Here is a 25,857-nt window from a genome sequence, read left to right as displayed (position 1 = left end):
GCTCTACCAACTGAGCAGGAGAGCTTCTGTAAAGTTTGGAAGGTAGGAGACGAGGTACTGGCAGAAGTAAAGCTGTGAGTACCGGGCGTGAGTCGTGCTTCGGTAGCTCAGTTGGTAGAGCACTTGCCCGCGAAAGGCAAAGGTCCCGAGTTCGAGTCTCGGTCGGGCACACAGTTTTAATCTGCCAGGAAGTTTCAGTGTTAGCGAAAATCGTGCAATACTCATCCAATCTTGGGGGATTTTGCGTTTTTTAATTCTGACGCGCTTTTTTCATTGCTTCTGCAACAGCGTTCTGATCCGTTTTGTGTACCATGAGGGATTGTACATCAGCTATAGCGCAAAAGTAGGGTGGTCTGCCTTCATAATTATGCAGGATTTGTTGTAGAAAGTCGAAATTAAGCTGGTATAGTGTAACAGTGAAACAGGGACGTCGTTTTAATGGAGACGGTGAGTGCGCATGGGGGCGACGGCTCGGACCGGCCAGCAGCGGCAGCCGGGGCCAGGCTGGGCCGCCCCGTTACGGGTCCTCCTCTTCTGCGGCGCCCGCCCCCCCCCCCCCCCCCCCAGCTAGCAGGCCGCTGGGCCGAGGTCAAAGCCCCGCTGCTGCTGCAGGAGACCGAGAGGAGCCACAGCGCGCCGCCACCGTTAAACCCTCTCCCGCTGCTGACGACGGGTGGCACCGAAATTCCGAAAGCATCTGCACGGTGATGCGGGTTCACCCCGGCGAACACTCGTTTGTGAGTAAGTTAAGACGAAAAAAAATTGATGTTGCGTGATCTTCTAGGGCCTTAAAAAGAAGACAGGCATACAACAACGAACAGCCGAAGAAACTGGTACACCTGCCCAATATCGTGTAGGGTCCCAGCGAGCACGCAGAAGTGCCGCAACACGACGTGGCGTGGAGTCGACTAACGTCTGAAGAAGTGCTGGAGGGAACTGACACCGTGAATCCCGGAGGGCTGTCCGTAAATCCGTAACAGTATGAGGGGGTGAAGATCTCTTGTGTACAGCACGTTGCAAGGCATCCCAGATATGCTCAATAATGTTCATTTCTGGGGAGTTTGGTGGCCAGCGGAAGTATTTAAATTCAGAACAGTGTTGCCGGAGCCACTCTGTAACAACTCTGCACGTTTGGGGTTTCACATTCTCCTGCTGCAATTGCCCAAGTTCCTCGGAGTGCACGCAGGTTCGAATCCTGCCTCGGGCATGGATGTGTGTGATGTCCTTAGGTTAGTTAGGTTTAAGTAGTTCTAAGTTCTTGGGGGACTGATGACCACAGCAGTTGAGTCCCATAGTGCTCAGAGCCATTTTCGGAGTGCACAGAGGACAGGAATGGCTGTAGGTTATCGCACAGGATGCTTACCCACGTGTCATCTGTGAGATTCGTATCTACACGTATCAGGGCTCCCACATCACTCCAAGTGCACACGCCACACACCATTAAAGAGCCTCCACCAGCTTGAACAGCGCCCTGCTGGCATGAAATGCCCACGGATTCGTGAGGTTGTCTCCATTCCACTACACGTCCATCAGCTCGATACAATTTGAAACGAGACTTGTCCGACCAGCCAGCACGTTTCCAGTCATCAACAGTCCAATGTCGGTGTTGACGGACCCAGGCGAGGCGTAAAGCTTTGTGCCGTACAGTCACTGAGGGTACACCAGTCGGCCTTCGGCTCCGAAAGCCAACATCGATGATGTTTTGTTGGATGGTTTGTACACTGACACTTGTTCATGGCCCAGATTTGATATCTGCAGCAATCTGCGGAAGGGCTGCACTCCTGTCACGTTCAACGATTCTCTTTTGTCGTCGTCGGTCACATTCTTGCAGGATCTTTTTCGGGCCGCGCATCAATGTCGGAGACTGATGTTTTACCAAATTCTTGATATTCACGGTACACTCGTCAGATGGTTGTACGACAAAATGCCTACTTGATGGCTACCTAGCGGAGGTTGTGTCCCATCGCTCTTGCGCCGACTATAACCCCATGTTCAAACTCACTCACATCTTGATAACCTACCATTGTAGCAGCAGTAACCGATGCGCCAGATACTTGTTGTCTTATATACGCGTTGCCGTATTCTCCCTGTTTACATATCCCTGTATTTCAATACGCATGCCTATACCAGTTTCTTTGGCACTTCAGAGTATTACAGACGTTGTAGCCCCTAAGGACGCTGGGCGGAAGGTTATGTGTTCCGTTTTTGTCATCAGGACTCTAATTTTTTTTAATTTTTTTAGTATTTATCGAAGCGGCTTTCTTTATTTTTGCCCAACTGATTGATTGAAACGCGATTTTTTAAAAAAAATTTAACCTCTTGTCACGTCATTTTAATCATACCATTTAATCATATTTTCGTCCATGTTACTGCATACTTCCTGCATACTCTTCCTATTCCCAATCCTTCGCATTTATTTATAATGCCTTCTTTCTTTTAACTCATCAACTGCTTTTTCTTGTCCATAGTACAACAGCAACTTATATTTTAAATGTTTCTATGATGATTACCCTCCAAAAAATGCACATCTTATACTTCACAAAAAACACATTGTTGACAACAATGCACATTTAACATAAACGTATTTTTTCGGCATTTTTACGATAGATGAAACGCTGAAATATTGGGTTGGTTAAAGTTAAATACACCGATATGCACAAAAATTTCAGATGGTAATAGAATTTCAGGAACAAAGGGTAAGAGCAAACGAAAAAATTGATACTATGATTAAAGAGATGTAACGAAGGATGATAAATGTAAAAATTACATGTCAACAAGTTAAAAGAATAAAAATAATGATAAAGTCTTTTTCATAACAGTTTAAAAATAAAAAGTTTTGGGAGCACTTGACCAGATTCGAAAGCGTAACATTTTGCACGTCATGTTCGCATGCTAAGAACTCCGCTACGACGCCTCTTTTAGTATCACTGTCTATTCTAGGGCCCTAGAAAATCACTCAAAATAACGCAACTCTTTTTTTCATATATTACTCGCAGACGAGAGCCCACCAGGGTGAACGGCTGCGTGGGGTGATACTGGGGAACCTAACCCATACCACTGTATACGTGGTTTCCGAAACTGGATCCCGCCCCTGGGGACCTCTCGATGTAAGTGTCAACGTGGCAGAAGCGAGGCCGTTCAGTTAGTAATGCAAAACTAATGCAAGTAGTTTTTCTTCTCGGCCAGTACAGGTTGAAAGAGTGTGGAGTGTGGTGAGAGACATCGTGGAATATTCCTGCTCCAGGTCTTACAGTGTTGTGAAGTTCTCATAGGAGTCGGCGCTATACGTGGCCTTCCAAATGGCGTCTGTAACGGAGCCGGGGTCCGGACAGAGCGCTGTCACTGAGTTGCTTTTGGCGGAACAACAGAGCGTCGCATAGGCACTTGCAGGACGTCTACGGAGACCTGGCAGTCAACAAAAGCACGGTGAGTCGTTGGGCGAGGCGTCTGCCGTCATCGCAACGAGGTCGCGCAGACCCGTCCCTTCTCCCGCGCGCCGGCTGGCCGCACGCAGCTCCTGCAGCGTTGGTACGTGCGGACACTCTCATTCGAGGTGATCGACGGTTCGCAATCAAACACTTCTTGCACAGACGCCCGTCTCTTTTGGTAGAGGTGAAACACTTTAGCCGGCTGAGGTGGCCGAGCGGTTCTAGGCGCTTCGGTCCGGAAACGCGTGACTGCTACTCCCGCAGGTTCGAATCCCGCCTCGGACATGGATGTGTGTGATGTCCTTAGGTTAGTTAGGTTTAAGTAGTTCTAAACTCCAGGGGATGTGGCGAAATAAATAAGTAAAATTAAATTTATTGATTTTTTGAAAAGAGAAAAAATTATGGATATGGAACTGCGACTTTAGAATTTTTGATAGGCTTTTCGACAGACTTTATTGACCGGCTTGAATGCGGACAAATTCCGTGCTGCGTGAAATTTGCCAGTAATACAATTTACAATTCCGATTAATTACATTTTTGAATTCTACGTCATTGTCGATTTAATCAGAGTTCTCACCTTAGGCGTAGAATTAGTCCTTCTGCCACAATATTAATTCATTAGTCGCCATGGACGTTCTCCTCTTTGTTGACCGTGTGTATCTTCCTAAATCGGCATCGGTTTACTTCACGAAGACGGTGGAAACAAGGAATACAATGCTACGTCGCTTTAAATAATTCTCGTCACATTTAAATATTTCTCACTATTTTTTATTCACAACACAATAAGACTTGCTCTGCTCGTCGCACAAATCATAAATACTGACAAGATGGCTGCCTTTCCGTACACATCAAAAATCACGTCCATCCCCCCACAAGGTAACAATCGAAAGTGTATCTTAACTCCTTCTTGGAGTATGCAACAAAACAGAATCCAATATGAACATTACAGAGATTGTATTCTACATCCCTCTGAATTAAATCTCTAGCGCAGGCTTTAAGGTATTGTATGTCTCTGCGTCGGAATGTGTCATTACAGGCAGTGATGACCTCAGATGTTGTGCTCAGAGCCATTTGAACCATCGTCCTTCGTTGCTTTTTGCGGACTTCTGTTTAGGGGGCAAGGAACCCAATGGACAAACACGTTCGAGTACTCCAACTGGCGGACGAAACTGTTTCAAAAAAATGGTTCAAATGGCTCTGAGCACTATGGGACTCAACTGCTGAGGTCATCAGTCCCCTAGAACTTAGAACTACTTATACCTAACTAACCTAAGCACATCACACACATCCATGCCCGAGGCATGATTCGAACCTGCGACCGTAGCGTGTCCGGGATTGCTTGCGCGTTACGAGGCTAATGTCGCAAATTTTTTGTCTAAGATCGGAACAACCGATGAATATGGGTTCATCACTTCGAACCAGAAACAATATTGTAAGTAGGCTGTTTAGGTAGCGCTCTGTATGAACATCACTGGCTGTGCTGTGTGCAGTATGTGGCTGGTTTGCATTGTTGTTGGGTATTGTAGTGTTGGGCAGTTGGCTGTTAACAGCGCGTAGTGTTGCACAGTGGAGAGAGAGATGGCGGAGTTTTGAGAGCGGATGATCTGGAGGTGTGTCCATCAGAAAGAGTACATTTGTAAGAATGGATGTCATGAACTGCTATATACACTCCTGGAAATTGAAATAAGAACACCGTGAATTCATTGTCCCAGGAAGGGGAAACTTTATTGACACATTCCTGGGGTCAGATACATCACATGATCACACTGACAGAACCACAGGCACATAGACACAGGCAACAGAGCATGCACAATGTCGGCACTAGTACAGTGTATATCCACCTTTCGCAGCAATGCAGGCTGCTATTCTCCCATGGAGACGATCGTAGAGATGCTGGATGTAGTCCTGTGGAACGGCTTGCCATGCCATTTCCACCTGGCGCCTCAGTTGGACCAGCGTTCGTGCTGGACGTGCAGACCGCGTGAGACGACGCTTCATCCAGTCCCAAACATGCTCAATGGGGGACAGATCCGGAGATCTTGCTGGCCAGGGTAGTTGACTTACACCTTCTAGAGCACGTTGGGTGGCACGGGATACATGCGGACGTGCATTGTCCTGTTGGAACAGCAAGTTCCCTTGCCGGTCTAGGAATGGTAGAACGATGGGTTCGATGACGGGTTGGATGTACCGTGCACTATTCAGTGTCCCCTCGACGATCACCAGTGGTGTACGGCCAGTGTAGGAGATCGCTCCCCACACCATGATGCCGGGTGTTGGCCCTGTGTGCCTCGGTCGTAAGCAGTCCTGATCGTGGCGCTCACCTGCACCGCGCCAAACACGCATACGACCATCATTGGCACCAAGGCAGAAGCGACTCTCATCGCTGAAGACGACACGTCTCCATTCTTCCCTCCATTCACGCCTGTCGCGACACCACTGGAGGCGGGCTGCACGATGTTGGGGCGCGAGCGGAAGACGGCCTAACGGTGTGCGGGACCGTAGCCCAGCTTCATGGAGACGGTTGCGAATGGTCCTCGCCGATACCCCAGGAGCAACAGTGTCCCTAATTTGCTGGGAAGTGGCGGTGGGGTCCCCTACGGCACTGCGTGGGATCCTACGGTCTTGGCGTGCATCCGTGCGTCGCTGCGGTCCGGTCCCAGGTCGACGGGCACGTGCACCTTCCGCCGACCACTGGCGACAACATCGATGTACTGTGGAGACCTCACGCCCCACGTGTTGAGCAATTCGGCGGTACGTCCACCCGGCCTCCCGCATGCCCACTATACGCCCTCGCTCAAAGTCCGTCAACTGCACATACGGTTCACGTCCACGCTGTCGCGGCATGCTACCAGTGTTAAAGACTGCGATGGAGCTCCGTATGCCACGGCAAACTGGCTGACACTGACGGCGGCGGTGCACAAATGCTGCGCAGCTAGCGACATTCGACGGCCAACACCGCGGTTCCTGGTGTGTCCGCTGTGTCGTGCGTGTGATCATTGCTTGTACAGCCCTCTCGCAGTGTCCGGAGCAAGTATGGTGGGTCCGACACACCGGTGTCAATGTGTTCTTTTTTCCATTTCCAGGAGTGTATTATGACTATTAAGGTAAATACATTGTTTGTTCTATATTAAAATCTTTCATTTGCTAACTATGCCTATCAGTAGTTACAGCCTTCAGTAGTTTGAATCTTTTATTTAGCTGGCAGTAGCGGCGCTCGCTGTATTGCAGTAGTTCGAGTAACGAAGATTTTTGATGAGGTAAGTGATTTGTGAAAGGTATAGGTTAATGTTAGTCAGGGCCATTCTTTTGTAGGGATTATTGAAAGTCAGACTGCGTTGCGCTAAAAAAAATATTGTGTGTCAGTTTAGTGATGAGCAGAATAAGTAAAGAGCGAAATGTCTGAATACGTTCAGTTCTGCTCAGCTGTTTCAAAATCAAATAATGTAAGAGGTTTATCAGCACAGTCATTCATTAATTTTCCTAAGGGGTCGTTTCAATATGGCAATGTATCTAGTGGCGCTACACCACCTCTCCTGCAAAGAAAAAGTTCAAAGACGCAGTCTCAACTAATGAAAGTCGTGGCGACGGTCGTCTGGAACTGTTCGATCTGCTCCCTCTGCGACGATCAACTCTGAAGTGTAGTCTGCCACCGCCACGAAACTAAGAAAAAGACTTGAGCGAGCCGTCTAGAAGCATCAGTTTGTGTTTCGAGTTCACGGAGAACTTACGAACACGATTTGCAGCTTTTGGCCGGCTTTGCAGTTTTGATGAAAAAGAGCGAGGTGCGAAGGGAGGTGTGGGATGAGTTACGTGTGGTGTGAAGCCTCAGTAATGTCACGAAAAACTGTGGGTCACACAATATACGAGGGTCACTCCAAAAGAAATGCACACTATTTTTGTAAACATATAGTTTTCATTCTGCATGTGTGAAAGTCTTACAGTGTGTAGATACATGCTTCCCGCTTGTTTTCAACCTGTTCCCGTGAGCCGAAGTGGCCGTGCGGTTCTAGGCGCTGCAGTCTGGAACCGCGTGACTGCTACGGTCGCAGGTTTCGAATCCTGCCTCGGGCATGGATGTGTGTGATCTCCTTAGGTTAGTTAGGTTTAACTAGTTCCAAGTTCTAGGGGACTGATGACCTCAGAAGTTGAGTCCCATAGTGCTCAGAGTCATTTGAACCATTTTTTTGTTCCCGTGAGTGGCGCCGTCACAGCATGTCTTCAAGATGGCTGCTACACTTGACGTTCGTCAGAAGCAACGTGCTGTCATAGAATTCCTGTGCTGTGAAAACGAGACAGTGGGAAACATCCACAGGAGGTTGAAAAAGGTGTACGGAGATGCTGCTGTCGATCGCAGTACAGTTAGTCGGTGGACGAGCAGGTTACGTGATGAAAGCGGGCACGGCAATATTGAGGATTGTCCTCGCAGCGGCAGGCCTCGTACTGCACACACTCCAGACAATGTGCAGAGTGTTAACGAATTGGTGACTGCTGGCAGACGCGTCACAGTGAACGAATTGTCACGGTACGTTGGGATAGGAGGAGGAAGTGTTTGCAGAATACTGATAGTGTTGGCGTTAAAAAAGGTTTGTGCCAGGTGGGTTCCTAGGATGTTGACACTGGCTTACAAAGAAAGAACAAAAACGGTATGCAGCGAACTTTTGGAACAGTACGAGAATGTTGGAGATTAATTTCTTGGAAGAATTGTGACAGGTAATGAAACATGGCTCCATCATTTTTCACCAGACACGAAGAGGAAATTAATGGAGTGGCATCATGCAAATTCACCCAAGGAAAAAAAAAAAAAAAATCAAAACCAGACCTTCTGCTGGAAAAGTTATGGCTACGGTGTTTTTCGATTCCGAAGGACTCTTGCTTGTGGACATCGTGCCAAGTGGAACCACCATAAATTCTGATGCGTATGTGACGACATTGAAGAAACTTCGAGCTCGACTGAGTCGTGTTCGACCACATCGGCAAAAGCAGGATGTTTTGCTGTTGCACGACAATGCACGGCCACATGTCACTCGAAAAACCGAGGAAGCGATCACAAAACTCGGATGGACAACACTGAAACACCCGCCTTATAGTCCTGACCTGGGTCCATGTGAGTATCATCTCTTTGGGAAACTGAATGACTCTCTTCGTGGAACAAGGTTTGGAGATGACGATTCCCTTGTGCACGCTGCCAAACAGTGACTCCAACAGGTTCGTCCAGAATTTTACCGTGCGGGTACACAGGCGCTGGTTCCGAGATGGCAGTTGAGAGGGATGGAAATTATGTGGAGAAATCAAAATGTTGTTCGTAAAGGATGTATCTACTCAGTGTAAAACTTTCAAACATGTAGAATAAAAGATCGATTAAAAAAATATAAATAGTGTGCATTTCTTTTGGAGTGATCCTCGTACACCGAAGTGCCGAAGAAACTCGTATAGGCATGCGAATTGAATTACAGAGATCCGTAAACAGGCAGAATAAAATGGCTCTGAGCACTACGCGACTTAACTTCTGAGGTCATCAGTCGCCTAGAACTTAGTACTAGTTAAACCTAACTAACCTAAGGACATCACACACATCCATGCCCGAGGCAGGATTCGAACCTGCGACCGTATCAGTCGCTCGGTTCCAGACTGTAGCGCCTAGAACCGCACGGCCACACCGGCCGGATTATGGCTCTGTTGTCGGCAATGCCTATATAAGACAGCAAGTGTCTGGCGCAGTTGTTAGAATGGTTACCGCTGCTACAATGGCAGGTTATCAAGACTTAAGTGAGTTTGAACGTGGTGTTACAGTCGGCGCACGAGCGACGGGACACAGCATCTCCGAGGTAGCGTTGAAGTCAGCATTTTCTCGTACGAAGATTTCACGAGTGTACCGTGAATATTAGGAATCCGGTAAAACATCAAATCATAGACATCGCTGCGGCCGCAAAAAGATACAGCAAGAACGATACCAACGGCGAATGAAGGCGGTCGTTCAACGGGATACAAGTGCAACCATTGCGAAAATAGCTGCAGACGTTAATGCTGGCCCGTACACAAACGTTAGCGTGTGAACCATTCAAGGAAACATTAGCGATGTGGAGTGGTGGTGGTAAGTTCTCATGGGCCCAAACTGCTGAGGTCATCGGTCTCTAGGCCTACACACTACTTACTCTAACTTAAACTTACGCTCAGGACAAAACACACATACACACACACACACACACACACACACACACACAAACACATGCGCGAGGGAGGACTCGAACCTCGGCCAGGGCGAGCCGCGCGAACCGTGGCAAGGCGCCCAAGACCGCGCGGCTACCCCGCGCGGCCATCGATTTGGACTTTCGGAGCCGTAGGCCCACTCATGTACCCTTGATGACTGCGCGACACAGAGCTTTATGCCTAGCCTGGGCCTATCAACACCGACATTGCGCTGTTCATGACTGGAAACGTCTGGTCGCACGAGTCATTTCAAATTGTATTGAGTGGATGGACGTGTATACGAGTATGGAGACAACCTCACATATCCATGGACCCTGCATGTAAATGTCGTGTGACTAGGGCCGTCCGTCGGGTAGACCGTTCGCGGGGTGCAAGTCTTTCGATTTCACGCCACTTCGGCGACGTGCGAGTCGATTGGGATGAAACGATGATGATTAGTACAACACAAGACCCAGTCTCTGAGCGGAGAAAATCTCCGACCCAGCCGGGAATAGAACGCGGGCCCTTAGGATTGACACACCAGTCAGCTACCAGGGGCGGACATGTGAGCAGGGGACTGTTCAAGCAACTGGAAGTCCAGTAATGGCGTGGTACGTGTGCAGGTGGAGTGATATGGGACCCCTGATACGTCTAGATACGACTCTGACAAGTGACTCGTACGCAAGCATCCTGCCTGATCACCTGCATCCATCCATGTCCATCGTGCATTCAGACGGACTTGGACAATTCCAGCAGGACAATGCTACACTCCACAAACGTCTGGAATTGCTGCAGAGTGGATCCAGCAACACTCTTCTGACTATAAACTATCCCACTGGCCACCAAACTTCCCAAACATGAACATTATTGAGCATATATCTGGGATACCTCGCAATTGTGCTGTTCAGAAGTGATCTCCACCCCCTCGTACTGTTACGGATTTGTGGACAGGCCTGCAGGATTCATGGTGTCAGTTCCCTCCAGCACTGCTTCAGACATTAGTCCGCAGCTCGTGGTCGTGCGGTAGCGTTCCCGGGTTCGATTCCCGGCGGGGTCAGGGATTTTCTCTGCCTCGTGATGACTGGGTGTTGTGTGATGTCCTTAGGTTAGTTAGGTTTAAGTAGTTCTAAGTTCTGTGGGACTGATGACCATAGATGTTGAGTCCCATAGTGCTCAGAGCCATTTGAACCATTTTTTTGAACCGTGCTCGCGGGGGTCCTACACGATGTTAGAGGCAGGTGTACCAGTTTCTTTGGATCTTCAGTGCGTTTTAATGGCTGTAGAAGAAATTGTAGGTATTACTTATCGAGCGAGCCGTGTAAGGCATCACTTTGTGTTTCGAATTCATGGAGGCCTTACGAATACGATTCGCAGCTTTTGGTCAGCTTCCCAGTTGTGATGTAAAAGAGATTTTGGGAGGGGAGGGGGGTGCCGCATGAGTTGGCTGTGGTGTGAAGACTGGGTAATGAAATGAAAAGCAGTTGCCGCCGTCAGTATTTGGACAGGGCGGAGCCGGCTGAGTCACTAAGCACCGCGGCCTTGGTGGACCTTGTTCTGGGCAGACTGCGCTACATGGCTAGGAAATAAAGCCAGCCCTGCCGGCATTCCTGGGCTGCGTGCCAGGGTCGCACGTACTGCGACTCTGTGTGTGTGTGGGCGCTGTGACATAACTCTCACGAAATCGCCGCTCTAGACAGAATAAAAGCCAGCCTCCCTCTACATGCCCCATGCCTGCTTCCGCAGCACAGACCAGCTTAGCGGTTGCACTCAAGAGCACCTAGCCGGCCGGTGTGGCCGAGCGGCTCTAGGCGCTTCAGCCTGGAACCGCGTGACCGCTAAGGTCGCAGGTTCGAATCCTGCCTCGGGCATGGATGTGTGTGATGTCCTTAGGTTATTTAGGTTTAAGTACAGTACTGGCCATTAAAATTGCTACACCACGAAGATGACGTGCTACAGGCGCGAAATTTAACCGACAGGAAGAAGATACTTTAATATGCAAATGGTTAGCTTCTCAGAGCATTCACACAAGGTTGGCGCCGGTGGCGACACCTACAACGTGCTGACATGAGCAAAGTCTCCAACACATTTCTCACACACAAACAGCAGTTGACCGGCGTTGCCTGGTGAAACGTCGTTGTGATGCCTCGTGTAAGGAGGAGAAATGCGTACCATCACGTTTCCGACTTTGATAAAGGTCGGATTGTAGCCTACCGCGATTGCGGTTTATCGTATCGCGACATTGCTGCTCGCGTTGGTCGAGATCCAATGACTGTTAGCAGAATATGGAATCGGTGGATCAGGAGGGTAATACGGAACGCCGTGATGGATCCCAACGGCCTCGTATCACTAGCAGTCCAGATGACAGGCATTTTATCCGCATGGCTGTAATGGATCGTGCAGCCACGTCTCGATCCCTGAGTCAACAGATGGGGACGTTTGGAAGACAACAACCATCTGCACGAACCATAACAGTTCGACGACGTTTCCAGCAGCACGGACTATCAGCTCGGAGACCATGGCTGCGGCTACCCTTGACGCTGCATCACAGACAGGAGCGCCTGCGATGGTGTACTCGACGACGAACCTGGGTGCACAAATGGCCAAACATTTTTTCGGATGAATCCAGGTTCTGTTTACAACATTACGATGGTCGCATCCGTGTTTGGCAACATCGCGGTTAACGCACATCGGAAGCGTGTATTCGCCATCGCCATAATAGCGTATCACCCAGCGTGATGGTATGGGGTGCCATTGGTTACACGTCTCTGTCACCTCTTGTTCGCACTGACGCCACTTTGAACAGTGGACGTTACATTTGAGACGTGTTACGACCCGTGGCTCTACCCTTCACTCGATCCCTACGAAACCCTGCATTTCAGCAGGATAATGCACTACCGCATGTTGGAGTTCCTGTACGGGCCTTTCTGGATACAGAAAATGTTCGACTGCTGCCCTGGCCAGCACATTCTCCAGATCTCTCACCAATTGAAAACGTCTGGTCAATGGTGGCCGAGCAACTGGCTCGTCACAATACGCCAGTCACTACTCTCGATGAACTGTGGTATCGTGTTGAAGCTGCATGGACAGCTGTACCTGTACACGCCATCCAAGCTCTGTTTGACGCAATGCCGAGGCGTATCAAGGCCGTTATTACGGCCAGAGGTGGATGTTCTGGGTACTGATTTCTCAGGATCTATGCACCCAAATTGCGTGAAAATGAAATCACATGTGAGTTCTAGTATAATAGTCCAATGAATACCCGTTTATCGTCTGCATTTCTTCTTGGTGTAGCAATTTTAATGGCCAGTAGTGTACGATTACGCGGACGAGCGTGCTACATAGGAAAGTACAACTACTCGGTAACTCGATTCAGTCGAGCCAGCTGTCCTGTCGAAAGAAACGAACGAATAGCGTGCGGGCTGACTGGCGGGGGCGGCGCGGGTGGCAATGGGGTGGGGGGGGAGGGGCGTATCCGCCGCTGTCTTTACGAGACACACAGTTCAGCAAATACGACATCATAAACACTCAGATACGTGAGGAACAGTGTTTGCTTAAAACTAAGCGAAAATTACTCATAACATACTAATCCAGTGCTTGATACTGAGAAGAAGGAACTTGCCCCCTTCTTGCAGCGGTGTACCGTAGGTCTCTAGAAGAGCGTAGCGTTCCAAAGGATTGGAAAAGGGCACAGGTCATCCCCGTTTTCAAGAAGGGACGTCGAACAGATGTGCAGAACTATAGACCTATATCTCTAACGTCGATCAGTTGTAGAATTTTGGAACACGTATTATGTTCGAGTATAATGACTTTTCTGGAGACTAGAAATCTACTCTGTAGGAATCAGCATGGGTTTCGAAAAGACAGTCGTGTGAAACCCAGCTCGCGCTATTCGTCCACGAGACTCAGAGGGCCATAGACACGGGTTCCCAGGTAGATGCCGTGTTTCTTGACTTCCGCAAGGCGTTCGATACAGTTCCCCGCAGTCGTTTAATGAACAAAGTAAGAGCATATGGACTATCAGACCAATTCTGTGATTGGATTGAAGAGTTACTAGATGACAGAACGCAGCACGTCATTCTCAAAGGAGAGAAGTCTTCCGAAGAGTGTGGTAGGACCGTTGCTATTCACAATATACATAAATGACCTTGAGGATGACAAGTTCACTGAGGCTTTTTGCGGATGATGCTATAGTATATCGAGGGGTTGTAACTATGGAAAATTGTACTCAAATGCAGGAGGATCTGCAGCGAATTGACGCATGGTGCAGGGAATGGCAATTGAATCTGAATGTAGACAAGTGTAATGTGCTGCGAATACATAGAAAGAAAGATCCCTTATCATTTATCTACAATATAGCAGGTCAGCAACTGGAAGCAGTTAATTCCATAAATTATCTGGGAGTACGCATTAGGAGTGATTTAAAATGGAATGACCATATAAAATTAATCTTCGGTAAAGCAGATGCCAGACTGAGATTCATTGGAAGAACCCTAAGGAAGTGCCGTCCGAAAACAAAGGAAGTAGGTTACAGTACGCTTGTTCGCCCGCTGCTGGAATACTGCTCAGCAGTGTGGGATCCGTACCAGATAGGTTTGATAGAAGAGATGGTGAAGATCCAACGGAGAGCAGCACGCTTCGTTACAGGATCATTTAGTAACCGCGAAAGCGTTACGGAGATGCTACATCAACTCCAGTGGAAGACTCTGCAAAAGAGACGCTCAGTAGCTCGGTACGGGCTATTGTTGAAGTCACCGAGGAGTCAAGCAGTATATTGTTCCCTCCTACTTACATCTCGCGAAGAGACCATGAGGATGAAATCAGAGAGATTAGAGCCCACACAGAGGCATACCGACAATCTTTCTTTGCACGAACAATACGAGACTGGAATAGAAGGGAGAACCGATACAGGTACTCAGGGTACCCTCCGCCACACACCGTCAGGTGGATTGCGGAATATGGATGTAGATCTAGACTTCCAAAAAGTTTAAAATAGTTTCAAACTTTTTGTCAGTTACTTGCTTAATGTCAGTTATTTGACACATTAACTCATTCATATTAAATGACACAATTTCTGAGACTTTACTAGTCTCATACAGATGTGAATTCATGGAGGCCGAGCGGTTCTAGGCGCCTCAATCCGAATCACGCGGCTGCTACCTCGGGCATGGATCCTACCTCGGGCATGGATGTGTGTGATGTCCTTAGGTTAGTTAGGTTTACGTAGTTCTAAGTCTAGGGGACTGATGACCTCGAAGATGTTAAGCCCCAAAGTGCTTAGCTCCATTTGAACCATCATGTAGGCCCCATACAGACTGAAGAAGCGAAGAAAATTTTGTAGCAAGGTCGGTAATCGAACCCGGGTCTGCCGCTGGGTATTAGAGGTAGCGATGTTTACAGCAATCTAGACCACTACCTCCGAAGGTCTCGCTGTATGGTGGTACAACATGCAATGTGTGGTTTTCATGAGCAGTAAAAAGGGCGGAAATGAAGTTTAAAAAATGGCTCTGAGCACTATGGGACTTAACAGCCGTGGTCATCAGTCCCCTAGAACTTAGAACTACTTAAACCTAACTAACCTAAGGACATCACACACATCCATGCACGAGGCAGGATTCGAACCTGCGACCGTAGCAGTCGCACGGTTCCGGACTGCACGCCTAGAACCGCGAGACCACCGCGGCCGGCAAAATGAAGTTTATGTTCCTCTCTATTCCGATTTTCGGTACAGGTTCCGCAACTCTCGGAACAGAGGTGATGCAAAACTTTTTTTTGTTTTTTTCCCTCACAAATATTCTGGCATATCAACGAATGTTCTACAGTATACTAGAATGTTCTTTAATTTTGTAAAACACAACCTGAAGACTGCACATGTCATATTGGTCCAGATTCCGGCAAAATCCTCTTAAGCTATGAGTTATGCAACAAAATAATGACAAAGGAACAACTATCGAAAAAGTGTATCCATTTATGGAGAAGGGCTGAATAAATTGTGTGTGTTAATGAGCAATTTTAGCAACAAAAATCGATGTGGTTCAACAAACAAATCATCGAATACAGAATACAGCACAAGGGGGAAAATATTTAAATCCACAGGTAGAGTGGTGAATCGTGACAGAAGTGTAAATTTGCCAACAGAATTCCTAAATTCACTCTGTGTTGTAGGTATACCCTCACGAAAAAGCTTCTAAGAAAATCACACAAATGTAAATATTTAAGGAAAAGGCACATCATTGTTCATATCACAAAAGTCCACTCACTTCAACCACCTTTCAGCTTAAAATGGTGAAAAAGGAAGTGTATTGGTATTTATGTTGGCTTTAATTTGAGGAAGACATTTACGAGAACGTACGTCAGGAGCACAGTATTGTATTGAAATGAAACATGGACTGTGGGAAAACCAGGTTGTTGGAAATTAGACGGACTGATCAGGAATAATATTCTCCACAGAATCAGCGAGAAGAATAATACGTAGGAAACACTGACAGGGAAAAAGGGACAGGGTGATAGGACACGTGTTAAGACTAGAGGGAGCAGTAGATGTAAACTGTAGGGGAAGACAGGTTGGAATATATTTAAAAAAAGCCGGCCGGTGTAGCCGTGCGTTTCTAGGCGCTTCAGTATGGAACCGCGTGACCGCTACGGTCGCAGGTTCGAATTCTGCCTCGGGCATGGATGTGTGTGATGTCCTTAGGTTAGTTAGGTTTAAGTAGTTCTAAGTTCTAGGGGACTGATGACCACAGATGTTATGTCCCATAGTACTCAGAGCCATTTGAACCATTTTTTTTATATCAAAAAAATAATTGAGGATGTGTGTAAGTGCTACTGTACAGAGAAGGACAGTGTGTTGGCTAAGATTTTGGGACTATTGGGAAAAAAAGTGGGCAACATAACTGTGACATCAGATTGCAGGCGATGTGAAGATCCATCGATGGGGAAGAAGAACAACGGTCATGTTAGAAATTGGGTTACGCAGTGAAGTAATCGTTTGTAACGAACAGTGAAGCCATGCGCGAGAACGCACAGCAGACCTATACACGGCTCAGACTTTGTCTGCCGGTAGAGTGACTTCATTCAGCTGCGCTGTGCGGGTGTTGGCAGGCCTGCGAGGTACTTACCCTTTGCCGCTGCCGGACAGCGGGGATCCCCCGGCGGGCGCCCAGCTGGAGGAGCGCCTACGCTTCAGGCACAGGATGTTCAGGGCCAACATGGCGGCAGACAGGCTCTCAGCAGCGCCTACGCAAAAACAATAAAAAAACTGAGCGAACACTCGCAACCACGGTTTGTAGAATACACAGTAGGGACGTTGTGAAAATAAGCTGCGAGTAGGGTGACTAGACGTCCAGATTAATCCGGACATGTCCTCCTTTTTAGCTCTTTGCGGGGTCCGGGCGGATTTTTACAGTGTCCGGCTTTTTTGTAAACTTGAGCATAATACAGTTAAATTTACAATAACTTAAATACTTCTACTATTGTCACAGCTTTCATGATAAACACGCACGAAGGTGGTGTTAGTAGGTGGCACAAGGATCGTTGATCGACCTAAGCGAATGCAAATATCGGTTATTTAAAATTTTCGTTTCGTATCTTCGCTTTGTATTGGCTTGGCTTCCTGTAGTGCACGTGTGATTTGTGAGCGTAATTTTTAACCGAGTGAGTTACGTAAAATATTTAGTTATGCCTATACGAAAGTGTACATTTTCTGATGTCCTTTCCTGCAAATATCCGGCTTTCAAGAAAGGGAGAAATGAATTTGAAGCGGAATGTAAGATATGTGGAGCTGGAATGTACGTCTCAGTGGCCAATAGAGGTAAGAAATAACTCGACAGATTAACTTTCATGGTTTTATTTCATTGTTTCATAGTCACTCAGTTTACTTGTATTCGGAAGGTTAAAGTACAGTTTACATGTCGTCAGCTGCTGCTTGAATTGTAGATATTGGGAGCGGTGCGTCGAATGAAAGGAGGTGAATGCTCTTACGTTTTTCGCTTTGTAAACAATTCCGTGTTGTTGACATAACAAAACAATTGACGCCACACTGTCACGACAATCAATGTTTTTATTTTTTTTTGGATTGCTCAGTTAGTCACCACCTGACCACCAGTAACAATCAACTACTAGTTTTACCGGTAATTCCCGGCAGTCACGTGACTTGTCCAAAGCTGACGGGTGGTATCCTCACCTGCAGTTGACCCGTTAGACGTGTCCTCGTTTTTCTTTCTTTGTCCTCCATTTTGAAGCTGTTTGTCCTCCTTTTTAAACAACTGCATCTGGTCACCCTAGCTGCGAGCGGTGCCATCAGTACTTACCTTCTCGTGGCACTGCCCCACAAAAACATGTTTAACGTGTACACAGTTGCAAATATATTCGTTTTTTCGTGTTACAGTGTGTTATTATTATTAGTTACTATTAAATTATTTATTCGTTAAATAAACAAATAAATTTGCCTTTATTTAAAAGTTTTTCTCTCTAGAAAATTTTGCTTCACAACTCGCAACCCGTCCAGCATTCGCACAAATAGTGCTACACACCAATGGGGATGGCCAAGTGGCATACAACTAATTTTATCTTATGCTTTTTCGGCTACTGTCTTTATCCAGCATCGAGCGAGGGGTTGGTAGGGATAAGGACGGATTTGGCACGGTTAACTTCAAGGGGTGGCCGGATGCCTTTTCTGCCACCACCCCATACCCCCCTTCACCCCAACATGGAGTGAGTGTACCCCAGCTGTCCGCATCTAGTGGAAATCGCGAAATAGTGCGAATGTGTTGCAAATGTCTGCACATCGTGTAACTGAGGTGGGACGTGGGGACCAGCCCAGTATTCACCTAGTGGGATGTGGAAAACCGCCTAAAAACCACATCCAGGCTGCGGCACACCGGCCCTCATTGGGTGGCCAGTGCGCCTACCTGGGTCCAGGAAGTAACCTGGCGGGTACAGAGCTAATTGTATCTCTGGGCTAATATGTAGTGTGTAACCTCCCCACACGAAATAATTGAAATTTATTTAAATATGAATAAGGAATGTGATTCTAATTTAGTGTAACCTCTCTACAGAAATTCATTCACATTTAACCTCCACACAAAATTTGTTTCCCATTTAATGTAAGCTCGAAACAGAAAAATTCCTAAACCTCGTAATAAAAAATAAATTCAGTAACCTGGTAAAATTTGGACGACAGCAGTGCTGCGTCGTGGGCCTGTAAGATCATTCTGAATAAAAAGCAAAAATTCTTACCTCAATAAAAACGGCGAATATATCTGCTCTTACCTAAAAAATTTTTTTGGCACAGCTCCGTGCAATGCTGGCCCATACATTTGTGATTCGTGAAAGGAAGCAACTGATTTTTTGAAATGAATGCTTTTAAAAAAAAAAAAATACTTTATATTGCCAAAATTATTATTAGGACATTTTTAAAACATTTGGATGACAGTTCAGATACATTACTAGATATGCGCGACGCTGCTTCTTTACCTTTTACAATAATACTCCATCTCCAGATTCCCGACCAGAGCGGACTGCAGACAAGCGCAGACAACCTCAGAGAAGCGACTAGCCACCACAACTAACTGCTACAGTTACACAGTTCGTACTGCAGTCAACACTGCTCTCTGGTCAGCGATTCTCCTGTCGCAGGCAGCGCATACCTCTTACAAGTGTTTTGATTAGAGTTCAGACAACAGCTTTAGGAAGCTGACAACCATCACTTTCATATGCAATGTCCCATGAGGAATGGTTCATATTCAAGGATATGACAGAAATGATCATTCAAAGCAAAATGTCCAGTAAACAGGGGCTCTGAAACGCATACCTCAAGAGACCTGAGCACTTCTTCGATACTGTGAAACATATCTCTCCACTGAAAGCTCTTTGCTTTCCGTATTTTGAAAGGTGTTAATATGGACCAAAACAAAAAAAGATTGTATAGCAAACATGGGCTCTAAAATGCATAACGTAAGAGCTATGACTAAATGTCCAGTAAAAGAGATACACTACTGGCCATTAAAATTGCTACACCACGAAGATGACGTGCTACAGATGCGAAATTTAACCGACAGGAAGAAGATGCTGTGATATGCAAATGATTAGCTTTTCAGAACATTCACACAAGGCTGGCGCCGGTGGCGACACCTACAAAGTGCTGGCGTGAGGAAAGTTTCCAACCAATTTCTCATACACAGACAGCAGTTGACCGGCGTTGCCTGGTGAAACGTTGTTGTGATGCCACGTGTAAGGAGGAGGAATGCGTAACATCACGTTTCCGACTTTGATAAAGGTCGGATTGTAGCCTGTCGCGATTGCGGTTTATCGTATCGCGACATTGCTGCTCGCGTTGGTCGAGGCCCAATCACTGTTAGCACAATATGGAATCGGTGGGTTCAGGAGGGTAATACGGAACGCCGTGCTGGATCCCAACGGCCTCGTATCACTAGCAGTCGGGATGACAGGCATCTTATCCGCACGGCTGTAACGGATCGTGCAGCCACGTCAGATGGGGACGTTTGCAAGACAACAACCGTCTGCACGAACAGTCCGACGACGTTTGCAGCAGCACGGACTATCAGCTCGGAGACAGTGGCTGCGGTTACCCTCGACGCTGCATCACAGACAGGAGCGCCTGCGATGCTCTACTCAACGACGAACCTGGGTGCACGAATGGCAAAACGTCATTCTTTCGGATGAATCCAGCTTCTGTTTACAGCATCTCGATGGTCGCATCCGTGTTTGGCCAACGCACAATGGAAGCGTGTATTCGTCATCGCCATACTGGCATATCACCCGGCGTGATGGTATGGGGTGCCATTGGTTACACGTCTCGGTCACGTCTTGTCCGCATTGACGGCACTTTGAACAGTGGACGTTACATTTCAGATGTGTAACGACCCGTGGCTCTACCCTTCATTCGATCCCTGCAAAACCCTACATTTCAGCAGGATAATGCACGACCGCATGTTGCAGGTCCTGTACGGGCCTTTCTGGTTACAGAAAGCACATTCTCCAGATCTCTCACCAATTGAAAACGTCTGGTGAATGGTCGCCGACCAACTGGCCATAGGGCCATACTTGGAACAAATGAGTATTAATAAAATATATATCACCATTTTAATAGCATCTACACTTTCCGCAAAAAAAACTTTGATGACTGATCCACACTATTAGTACCACCATCAGTACCACTGTCACTATGTACAGAACGAATTTGTGCAGAATATTCTTCAGCCATTTCTGTTTCGTTACCTGAAGTTTCTTCACGTGGTTGCTTATGTTCTGCTGAACATAAAGCTACCTGTTACCAACTGTTGGTCTAAAATTGTGAGCCATATGTTTGTGACTATTACAGCGCCATCTGTCACAAAGCGAAAGAAGTAGCCCATCTAAAACATTCATATTTCTTTACGTACTACACGAATATGTAATAAAGAATGGGGGTTCCTATTTTAAAAAAAACGCGGTTGATATCCGTTTGACCTATGGCACCGGCATCTAGCGGGCCAACCATAGCGCCATCTGCTTTCCCCCTTCAAGCTAGACTAGTTTCGTTCTTTGGCACGGTCAGGATCAATGGACCACCCTGTATAGGCGTTGCCGACCGCAGCGATGTATTCCGCCTGTTTACATATCTCTGAATTTGAATATGCATGCCTATGCCAGTTCAACCGAGCGAGGTGGCGCAGTGGTTAGACACTGGCCTCGCATTCGGGAGGACGACGGTTCAATCCCGCCTCCGGCAATCCTGATTTAGGTTTTCACTGATTTCCCTAAATCTCTCCAGGCAAATGCCGGGATGGTTGCTTTGACATGGCACGGCCGACTTCCTTCCCCATCCTTTCCTAATCCGATGAGGCCGATGACCTCGCTGTGTTGTCTCCTTCCTCAAACAACGCAACCCTATGCCAGTTTCTTTGGCGGATCAGTGTATAACATAGTTTCTGCACCCAACCAATTCCATGCAGGAAAAAAAAAAAAAAAAAAGGTTCAAGTGGCTCTGAGCACTATGGGACTTAACTTCTGAGGTCATTAGTCCCCTAGAACTTAGAACTACTTAAACCTAACTAACCTAAGGACATCGCACACATCCATGCCCGAGGCAGGATTCGAACCTGCGACCGTAGGAGTCACGCGGTTCCGGACTGAGCGCCTCAACCGCGAGACCACCGCGGCCAGCGCAACACCGCAAATCCCTTCTTTAGATTCCCGTATTACATCTTTCAGTTTGTGCGCAACACTTTTTCGTAACCCCGCTCATGTGTTTTGAATTGGAAGCGCTGCAAAAAATAAAAAAAAAATAAAAAAAATTTAGTGTTTTCAGATCTGTGATCGAGCGGTAACCGAAATGTTTCTGAAATGATAATTAAATGGAGACCCTAGTTGCAAAAAGGCACTGATGTACTTCATTGGCGACAAGTTGAAAATGTGTAACCCGACCGGGACTCGAACCCGGGATCTCCTGCTTACATGGCAGACGCTCTATCCATTTTTTTTTTTTTTTAATTCGGTTTCGTTCGTTGCATCTGCTCGGGGCGGACGTCGTATGACATCCGTTGAAGTTCGTTGTTGATCGTTTAACTCAGTTTTTTTATTAGAGAGGGCAGCTAACCTTCTGAGCGAACACGCTGGGCTACCGTGCCGGCGTTCCATGTGAGCCACCGAGGGCACAGGGGATAGTGCGCCTGCAGGGAGGGACTTATCCCTTGCACGCTCCCCGTGAGCCCCACATTCCCAACATGTCCACACCACTACATTCGTTGTGCGCCTAATAGATGTAATTTCAACGTGTACCCAATGAAGTACATCAACGCCTGTTTGCAGCTAGGGTGTCCATTTAATTATCATTTCGTTTCTAGCAAAGCTGCATGGTCATCAACGGTAACTGTTCTTTCGGGAACAGATACTACCGTCATATATACAGGGTGTTTAAAAAATGACCGGTATATTTGAAACGGCAATAAAAACTAAACGAGCAGCGATAGAAATACACCGTTTGTTGCAATATGCTTGGGACAACAGTACATTTTCAGGCGGACAAACTTTCGAAATTACAGTAGTTACAATTTTCAACAACAGATGGCGCTGCAACTGATGTGAAAGATACAGAAGACAACGCAGTCTGTGGGTGCGCCATTCTGTACGTCGTCTTTCTGCTGTAAGCGTGTGCTGTTCACAACGTGCAAGTGTGCTGTAGACAACATGGTTTATTCCTTAGAACAGAGGATTTTTCTGGTGTTGGAATTCCACCGCCTAGAACACAGTGTTGTTGCAACAAGACGAAGTTTTCAACGGAGGTTTAATGTAACCAAAGGACCGAAAAGCGATACAATAAAGGATCTGTTTGAAAAATTTCAACGGACTGGGAACGTGACGGATGAACGTGCTGGAAAGGTAGGGCGACCGCGTACGGCAACCACAGAGGGCAACGCGCAGCTAGTGCAGCAGGTGATCCGACAGCGGCCTCGGGTTTCCGTTCGCCGTGTTGCAGCTGCGGTCCAAATGGCGCCAACGTCCACGTATCGTCTCATGCGCCAGAGTTTACACCTCTATCCATACAAAATTCAAACGCGGCAACCCCTCAGCGCCGCTACCATTGCTGCACGAGAGACATTCGCTAACGATCTAGTGCACAGGATTGATGACGGCGATATGCATGTGGGCAGCATTTGGTTTACTGACAAAGCTTATTTTTACCTGGACGGCTTCGTCAATAAACAGAACTGGCGCATATGGGGAACCGAAAAGCCCCATGTTGCAGTCCCATCGTCCCTGCATCCTCAAAAAGTACTGGTCTGGGCCGCCATTTCTTCCAAAGGAATCATTGGCCCATTTTTCAGATCCGAAACGATTACTGCATCACGCTATCTGGACATTCTTCGTGAATTTGTGGCGGTACAAACTGCCTTAGACGACACTGCGAACACCTCGTGGTTTATGCAAGATGGTGCCCGGCCACATCGCACGGCCGACGTCTTTAATTTCCTGAATGAATATTTCGATGATCGTGTGATTGCTTTGGGCTATCCGAAACATACAGGAGGCGGCGTGGATTGGCCTCCCTATTCGCCAGACATGAACCCCTGTGACTTCTTTCTGTGGGGACACTTGAAAGACCAGGTGTACCGCCAGAATCCAGAAACAATTGAACAGCTGAAGCAGTACATCTCATCTGCATGTGAAGCCATTCCGCCAGACACGTTGTCAAAGGTTTCGGGTAATTTCATTCAGAGACTACGCCATATTATTGCTACGCATGGTGGATATGTGGAAAGTATCGTACTATAGAGTTTCCCAGACCGCAGCGCCATCTGTTGTTGAAAATTGTAACTACTGTAATTTCGAAAGTTTGTCTGCCTGAAAATGTACTGTTGTCCCAAGCATATTGCAACAAACGGTGTATTTCTATCGCTGCTCGTTTAGTTTTTATTGCCGTTTCAAATATACCGGTCATTTTTGAAACACCCTGTATGTATGGAAACGTTTGTGTTTTCTCCCAGTGAGACACGGCGTACGAACGCACAGGGTGCAGGTCAGCAGAGTGTGTGTGTGCGGGAGAGCGGTTCTCGCGGAGTTTATTGACGGCTCTGGCAGACTCCAGAGGCGAGGCCGGCGCTGTCCAGCGGCCGTGTGTGTGTGAGTGAGTGCGGGCTGGAGAAACCACTTTCACCGGCTGGCCTCGCCTGCAGTCTCCAGGCCCCGCTCCGGCACGCGCCGCCTTCGCCGCGGCGCCGCTGCAGCCTGCAAACCGACACTGCTACGCTATCAGCGCAATAAAGCTCTGTATAAACTAAAGTGTGGCCATCCTCTTCCCCTGCGTCTGCCATCGTCCTCAGTTCAGGATTGGCTGAGGCCGCGTCACGTGACATAAGCAGCCATTGTCTGCCCAAGCGTTACGTGTGAAGCATAGGAAGTGTTCTGTATCTTCCAAGCAGGCTAATGCCTCGGTGATGTGCTTTTGGCTGTTCGTTTCGAGGCGAAAAGGGAGGAAAACTGTACAGAACTCCTTCCGAAGGCAGAGATGCAACAAGGAGAATATTGGCCGCAATGGGGAAGGTTCCAGGCACTCGAATTAACCACTGAGTTAATTTCTTTCATTTCTGGCCTTTTGTCTTTGTCTCCTTTTTACATTTCTGTTACTTAGTTCCCAATCAATTCGAACAGGAAAAAAAAAACAGAATAGCTAACACGGTGGTTTAATGGTAATTAAAATACAAAACAGAAACCTTAGGGATAAAACTGGCACTGTTAGCACATAAAACGAAAAATACTGAGTGGTACCGTACAAAGTTATCGTGAGTGGTAAAAAATTTGACCTGATTGACTGTGCAGTATGATTTAAACTTGTATTGACGGTGCTCACAATAGTAAATTGTGCTTTGTTCCGCACAGTTTAAGCTACAAAAAAAATTTTGATTTGCACTGTGCAAGTACCGAACCAAACGGTTCAAATGGCTCTGAGCACTATGCGGCTTAACATCTGAGGTCATCAGTCCCATAGACTTACAACTACTTAAACCTAACTAAGGACATCACACATCCATGCCCGAGGCAGGATTCGAACCTGCGACCGTAGCAGCAGCGCGCTTGCTCACTGTAGCACCTAGAACCGCTCGGCCACAACGGCCGGCAGTGTACAAAAGAACGTTTTGTTTTGCACTGGGCAAGTACCGAACCGACGACCTTTACACTGAGTAACTATTATCGTTACCATGAGACTGGTGTTACTGTTGCAACAGCGCCGTTAATGTACAGTGTATTACTATGAATATAGTTGTTTTTGTTTCCGATAGCTTACGTTTGACTGTAGGCCTTGTTTTATTCGAACACATTGTAAAAACATTGTATTCTCTTCTACTTTCGTAATCATTCTCCTAATGTCATAGACGAATATGCAAACACAATTTTTTGGAGTAGGTCTGACAAAAATATAAAGGATGGGCAATCTTATAGGCACGTTAATCCTTACTATTAAGGTACCGCGCATATATATTTGAATCCAATGCTTTTTTCGTATAGCAAAAGAGAATTTCGGCGAATTTTCGTAGTAACGAGTAGCAGGAACTAGAAGTAAGTTGCTATAGAGCTTTAAATCGGCCATGAAGTTTTTCTTGCACTTGCGAACTCATATTGCTTCCCCTTTTGTCCTGCTGACTATTGGATAGCACGAATTTAAAGGTAATTACGGAAACAGGTGTTCAAACTCGATATCGCAACAAGATCTGCGAAATCTGCTTTCGCTATTAATAAAGGATAACAC

General features: G+C 47.0%; 1 long non-coding RNA gene across 1 annotated transcript in view; it reads right to left on the bottom strand.

Annotated features, from left to right (window-relative positions):
- The window catches only part of LOC124554178, a 146,147-nt gene that overhangs the window by 88,553 nt on the left and 31,737 nt on the right, over nucleotides 1-25,857 (bottom strand). Inside the window, exon 2 of the long non-coding RNA XR_006968274.1 lies at nucleotides 16,730-16,847. This is a non-coding gene — a long non-coding RNA (uncharacterized LOC124554178). The remainder of the gene's footprint in view (nucleotides 1-16,729; nucleotides 16,848-25,857) is intronic.

Source organism: Schistocerca americana, chromosome 11 (assembly GCF_021461395.2).
Source record: "Schistocerca americana isolate TAMUIC-IGC-003095 chromosome 11, iqSchAmer2.1, whole genome shotgun sequence".
Taxonomy (NCBI): Eukaryota; Metazoa; Arthropoda; class Insecta; order Orthoptera; family Acrididae; genus Schistocerca; species Schistocerca americana.
The sequence above is the reverse complement of the archived record's forward strand: the minus strand, read 5'-3'. Positions and strand labels throughout refer to the sequence as shown.